Here is a 7850-nt window from a genome sequence, read left to right as displayed (position 1 = left end):
TATATTTTGATATTTCTGTATTGTCGGTAGAGCAAAGGATAACTAAGTGATTTGTTTCTTTTATAACTACCTATGTACTTACTATTTTCTTGTAACTGTGTAAATTTCTATGCAATAAAGATATTACAAACAAACAAACTAAGTACCTACTTATATATATTGTTTATGTTTTAAGCACATACTGCAGAACAAGAGCAGTTATACAAAAAGAAACAACCGAATTGACAAAAATGCGAAGTCATAAAAATTCTGCAAAAAAATCTGATAAATAAATCTAAGGTACATATACATACATATACATATAATCACGTCTATATCCCTTGCGGGGTAGACAGAGCCTACAGTCTTGTAAAGACTGATAGGCCACGTTCAGCTATTTGGCTTAATAGAATTGAGATTCAAATTGTGACAGGTTGCTAGCCCATCGCCTAAAAGAAGAATCCCAAGTTTATAAGCCTACCCCTTAGTCGGCTTTTACAGCATCCATGGGAAAGAGATGGAGTGGTCCTATTCTTTTTTGTATTGGTTCCGGGAACCACACGGCACTTCACTAATAGTAAGATATAAACTGATAAATAAATCTGATAAATAAATCGGTACTTACATATATTATCGGTAAGTACACACAGACACACACACACAATAAACACAAATAAACAACGTACATTTTTGCGAATGGCCATGGGACAGAACATACATCCATCCATTTGATCCATACAATCACGTCTATACCCGTGGCGGGGTAGACAGAGCCAGCAGTCTTGAAAGAACCGCTATGATAGGCCACACTCAGCTGCTAGCCTTAATGTTAGAATTGAGATTCAAATTGGGGCAGGTCGCTAGCCCATCTCCTAAAACATAACATAACATAAAATCACGCCTTTTTTCCGGAGTGTTGGGCAGAGACTACCTCTTTCCACTTGCCACGATCTCTGCATACTTCCTTCACTTCATCCACATTCATAACTCTCTTCAAAGATTCATCTCCTAAAAGAAGAATCCGAATGTTGTTTAAATGTGTTAGGTACCTAAATAAAGACAAGAATAACAGGGGATTTTTCACGCGGGCGAAAGTTAGTTTTTTCTAAAACTACTATCCCTGGGACTTTATCGTAAAATACACGCGTAGTGCTCCAAAATATCGGTCTGGTGGCTATCAAAATTTATAGTAATTGCATTCGAACGCACACGTGGCGTAAATTGTTTTTGATAACGGGCCCGTTAGGATGCAGGTAAGGGTCTGTTCACACTGGCGGCAAGGGTCGTGAATATATCAATAAACGACTACTTATTTAGGATAATATAAATAATATTGTGAGTAAATGAATTTATATACAGTAAAACCCGTTTAAGACGATTTCACAGGGACTCAACCAAAAACGCGTCTTAAGCGGGAAAGCGTATTATGCGGGATATTAGGGAAATAAAAAACGGACCTACTACAGACGTATTTATGAATATTAGGTATTGAATTGTACATTTAAAAATAATGTACATTATATAAAATGCCATGTACATATCTATCACGTTATTCAAAATAATCATATATTTTAGTTTGACAAAAAGATTTTGAGGCATTAGCAATTACAAGATTTTCAACGTACCTAATTTAACTTTTGTAGTGCGTCTTCGCTTTGATTCAAAGACGTTACTACATAGCGTCTTAAATCATTAACTGCTGATAATGCCTGGGCATGTGACGAAATCGGAGTTGACTCATCTTTTTGATCATTATCACTTTCAGCCTCTTCTTGTGTGTTTTTCACATTCACATTCACATTCTCAATCAGTTTAGTCAGTCCACTGGCCGCTGCCACAGAGGTAATATGTGTGGCCGTTAGGGCGTATTAAACGGGATGACGAATCGTATTAAGCGTTAAAGAATGTATGAAAACATGTCTCAAGTTGCAGGGACTGATGCAAATTGGCGTATTATGCGAGAAATCGTATTAAGCGTGATCGTATTAAACGGGTTCTACTGTAATTTTAATTTTGACCATAATTGTTCACAATAAATTTATTAATTTACTATCTGTGAACGCAACTTCGTCCGCGTGGAATAGTTATTATGGGCATCATTGAAGTCCTCAAGGATGAAATTTTTCCCCGTTTTTTTTTCACATTCCATTATTTCTTTGCTCCTTGTAGTTGCAGCGTGATTTTGTATAGCCTAATGCCTTCCTCGATAAATGGACTATTCAACCCAAAAAGAATTTTTCAATTCGAACTAGTAGTTCCTCAGATTAGCGCGTTCAAACAAACAAACAAACAAACAAACTAACTCTTCAGCTATATAATATAAGTATAGATTTGTATGTAACTAACACTATAATTTGCATGCTGGGAACAGTTAAATTTGCCTCAATGTGCAGGTTTCCTTACAATGTTTTCCCTCACCGTACGACCATCGGTTGCCACTGTATATAATTCGCAGGAGAGTCATTGCCACATGGTCAAGGTTGGATTTGAACTTGTGTCAACTACAACATGCTTTTGTAATTGGACACCTTAACTACATAGGTCTACATACATAGGTACATAAAATCACGTCTTTTTCCGAGAGGGGTAGTAGGCAGAGACTACATCTTTCCACTTGCCCGATCTCTGCATACTTCTTTCGCTTCATCCGTATTCATAACTCTCTTCATGCAAGCTCGGCGGTTTCGACCTATGAGTCTATTCAGTAGAAATCCTACTTTCCTAACTCAATTCATCCCATCACCTTCAGTCTAGCACACACGTATTTCATAAAAATAACCACATCACTAACATACAGATCTCAACCCTAATGTAAACAGCTATACGGTTAAAATTCCCATGTGTTTGTCTATTGCAAAGTTGATGATTTAACTCACGTATTAGATTAGGCAAGCCGTACACACGAGTCTCGTCGCATGGTGTGCACACAGCTTTAGTTTGACTCAGACATGCTATTTTGTTAATTTTTAATTTGTTTCTTGAAATACTTTGCAACCGTTACGTGAATTGATTTAACATGCAATGTCTGATTACAAAAAAGAAATAGGTACATATGCACTTAAAAGTAACCAGGTAGAAATTTTAAACTTTTCGCCGCGCTTTAGAAAGAGACAGGGAGATTTATCTCCTTTTGTCTTACGAATTTTTGATCAAGTCAGATGTCTTGACGCTAGTTTAATATTTTACATCACAAAAAGTGCACAAAGTCGCTGAAGAACATTTTTATTCTTTTTAAAAATGTAGTGGGGAAAAAGGAGACTGTGTGAGTCGCCACAAAATATGGAAATTTATAATGTGGCGGTGATGTCAAATACCGCCGTAGATGTGAATGTGTTTTATTAGACTCATTCATGTATTAATTTGACAATTTTGATGATACTAATAGGTACGATGTGGTGGTACATTCAGTTACCTGAATGTGCAAGTTTCCTCACGATACGAATATGTGTTATCCATAATTCAAATCAATGTAGGTATGTTATAAGCCTTCCACTATAAATGGTCTATTCAACACAAAAATCATTTTTCAATTCGAACCAGTAGTTCCTGAGATTATCGCGTTCAAACAAACAAACAAACTCTTCAGCTTTATAATACTAGTATAGATAGATAATTGCAATTGTTAATGTGAATGTGCATTATATCATAGGATTTGTAGATAGATGGGTGTAGCTGTGCGTTCGTAAGCTGGACGAATTGCACTGTTTGGCATAGGGTTGTCAGTTCCAATAAAAATAATTAATTATGTTTCCAGTATTTTCACTCTGTGTCATCATCTGGACTAAATCTTCTCTAATTGTAACCAAAGATGCAGATCTGATAGTGCGCAATTAACTTTTGTGAAAATGAAAACGCCTCCAATTGATATCCTGTTTTTTTAGTCGGTTAAATGTTTGAAACCTGAAGAAAAGAATGTTTTCTGAAAACTAAACTTAACCGATAAATAAGAAAATATTATGCGGGACAAATTACACAGATTGAGTTAGTCTCAAAGTAAGTGCGAGACTTATGCTAACTCAATGATAACTCAACGATACTGAACTGTAACTTTATATCGGATACTTTTATACATAATCATACAATGACCCAGGTCAATCAGAAACAGTTCGTTTCTCATAATATCCTGACAACAAACTGGTATAAACAACGTCAATCGTGTTTAAAAGATTTTTCCTCATTTTCCAACAATTTTTTACAGCTGGCAACCCTGAATTAAATTACATCGGGAACCCGGCATGCGTTTAAACCGGTTCTGGACCGACCCGGTTATCCGTTCATCAGATATTTATCGAAATAATCAGCCGGATATAGTGCAATATGATTGTAGTTTATTGGCTGGAAATGTTATTACACTCCGCAAATTCGTTTTAAGCGGGCTTTTACAAATTTATTGAATTTACCTTCGTATACCTGTAAATATAATAAATGTATGAAATGAAAATTATTGCGTAATTATCATTTTCACGATTCAATAACTATTCTTATTTATGGCTTAATGATGGAATTGAGATTCAAATAGTGACAGGTTGCTTGCCTATCGCCCAAAAAAGAATCTCAAATGTTTCCACCATAAAGATAATCTTTTGAAAATCAACCATAGGTTTCCATTAGACGTAAAACCATAGGACGTAGTAAGAGGCCGCTTAGAAAGCTCTGATTAACCCGCGACGAATAAAAACGTGATTATATGTATGTTTTAAATAGAGTTATTTACACAGCAACATCAGCAATACCCATCCCTTTTTAACAGGGGTTGCAATCAAAAGATCTTCTCGGATCCACCCGCGCGTGCGTCGCCCACAAAACTTTGACAACGCTAACTCGAATTCAATTTGGTTTTTCGTGCATCCAATTATAGGTTTGAACTGGTGTGTCCCCAGCACAAAGGCTATCATGATGGACGGGCATTGACGAAAAAGCAGATGGAAAATTGGAACGGTATAGTCTAGGGGACAGTCAGAAGTTTCATTGTAGGTATACCTTTGTATGACAAATTGATGTTTAAAAATATTTATTTATTCAGTAAGTTTTGTTACAATTGATTCCATTGCACTGGATTTCACTTTCTTGTGTTAAAAAATTAAAAATATAATTTTTGAAAACGCCAACTACACTTGTTAAAAAAAAGTCAGTAACTTTTTTTAACGTTAAGAAAGCGAAATCCAGTGCAATAGAATCAATTGTAACAAAACTTATGCTCAAGTACATGCATACTATGAATAATTAAAAACTTAACTACTTACTTAATCGCAAAAGAATTTGTCATACAATAAACGTTAAGCCCTTGCAGGAGATGTGTTGAAAATATCATTGTGTATGGTTTTATCACAATAAAAATTTATTGGCTCCTGGACTACACCACCGAAGGGATGCTCAATGAGTACGTACATATTGAATTGACGCTGAGTCCCATTATTGGATAATTATTTTCTCTGTTTGTCTAACGAATTGCCGATGTATGCAATCATGGGATTTTCTATACAAAAACATATTATACCATTCGGATGATACAGAGAAAAGAATTGTTTGTTATTGTAGTGCCGTGTGGTTCCCGGCACCAATACAAAAAAGAATAGGACCACTCCATCTCTTTCCCATGGATGTCGTTAAAGGCGACTAAGGGATAGGCTTACAAACTTGGAATTCTTTTTTAAGCGATGGGTTAGCAACCTGTCACTATTTGAATCTAAATTCTATCATTAAGCCAAATAGCTGAACGTGGCCATTCAATCTTTTCAAGACTATTGGCTCTATCTACCCCATAAGGGACATAGACGTGACCATATGTATGTATGTAATTGTTTGTTACGCGATCAATCGATTGTGTATTTTTTAATGTTCTAGCTGAGTCCCGGTGATTCGTTCCCGTTGGAATTACGGGATAAAAAGTACTTATTTAATACATACCTACATACATCACGTCTATATCCCTTGCGGGGTAGGCAGAGCCAACGGTCTTGGAAAGACTGATAGACCACGTTCAGCTGTATGACTTAATGATAGGACTGAGATTCGAATAGTGGCAGGTTGCTTAGCTCTGTCTACACCGTAAGTGTTGAGATTTATGTAAGTGGAATTAATAAATATAGTAAAACATTTAACCATACCATTAAAAGTCGGTTATGACCAGTAAACAATTAGGTAAATATAAAGTTTCATTCCATTGTGAGTGCTTATTGAATGTACTTTTAGGGTTTCAGGGCACGAAAGGGAAAGCCACAGAGCAAAGAACATCACACTGGCTCTAATTCCTTAAATTTGTTTTTCTGCTCTGTGGAGAAAACGTGACTATTACGTTATTATGAATACTTTTATTAATTCTGTTACTTTAGAACCCATACACACATTTACTTACAGTCTGTATTCGTTGCGGGGTAGACAGAGCCAACAGTTTTAAAAAGACTTATAGACTGAAAGTCTACATTAATAATTAATAATAACGCTTCATGATGGAATTGAGATTCAATTAGTAACATGTAGCTAGCTCATCGCCTACAAGAGTTTGACTGAGCCATGTTTATAAGCCTATCCCTTAGTCACCTTTTACGACATTCATTGGAGAACATATGGGTTGGTCCTATTCTAAAGTGCCGATAACCATACGGCATTTTTGTAGATGGCGTTAAAATCGTTTCTTTTTGTACATGTCGCTAAATTCACGCGGACGAAAGCTGGTTGTTTTTATGAAATTAATTTTTTTATCTCACGATTTCATACAATGCAAGAAAAACAACACACAAAACATTACATGCGAGTTAGTATGTTTCCAACAAAAACTCAGTTTCTCCCACAAAATGTGATGTTTGCCCTATTTTTGCGTTCATTCGAGGCCGGGTTATTTAATAGTACAGGGCCGTATCAAGATCGTGTGGCCGCCAACTAGATTCGCCTTTTGTTGGAAACTAGGATGTGCGAATCTTCTGAAATGTATGGATGTGGTATAAAAAATAATCTCTGTACGTAATCAGCTGCAAATATGTATGTATGTGTAGTGTAGTTTATAGGTATATATATATATATATATATATTAAGTATAGGATTATAGTATAAATGGTATAATAAGTATGTTTATTATACATTATTATTATCACCCACACAAAGGTTCTCTGCTTAACATAATGGTAGACTTTCAGATAATGCTATTAGGATTAAGTCCGCCTATTGTACTTTACAAATTGTAATTATTACAATAAAGAATAAATAAAAAAGTTAAAGGTTAGGTTACGGGTAAGGTTCCCCTGCAAAAGTCGCGGAGGTCAGACGGGAGTCGCTTCGTGTAAAAACCTGACTCATCCAATTCCAAAAAAGCGTAACATCCCGTTATTTCATTCGGAGTTTTAAGTGTGAATGCCGGCTCCACCAAACCTACATCCTTGTTCGCTACCCTCTACCAAAGCGGATTTACACTGCTCGTAACTCGAATAAGATACGATAGCCTGTCCACACTCTGAAGTCACGAAAAAAGCTACTCTATCACTTTGCAATACAGTTCAAAATCGGTTATATTTTTTACGTCCAATGCATTCAATGGTTAGTGTGGTTTCCTGCAAAGCCTGTATTGTATCAGGTTTATGATAAGTCCTTGTCTTAGGCGTTATGAGTGGTTCAGGCTGTGGTATGAAATTTTGAGGGTATTTTGATATGGGATGAAAATAAGTTCGCATCTTACTATAGTTGCTTTGACGTAAAACATTGGTAGTTATGTACCAGGCCAGATGAATCAACTAAGTATGAGTACAGAGAGTAAATATCATCACGTCTATATCCCGTGCGGGGAAGACAGAGCCTGCAGTCTTGAAAGATTGACATGCCAAGTTCAGCCGGTTAAAATTAATGATTCAAATAGTGACAGGTTGCTTGCCCATCGCCTA

The sequence above is a fragment of the Amyelois transitella genome, chromosome 27 (assembly GCF_032362555.1).
Source record: "Amyelois transitella isolate CPQ chromosome 27, ilAmyTran1.1, whole genome shotgun sequence".
Classification (NCBI taxonomy): domain Eukaryota; kingdom Metazoa; phylum Arthropoda; class Insecta; order Lepidoptera; family Pyralidae; genus Amyelois; species Amyelois transitella.
Note: the sequence above shows the minus strand (reverse complement) of the source record.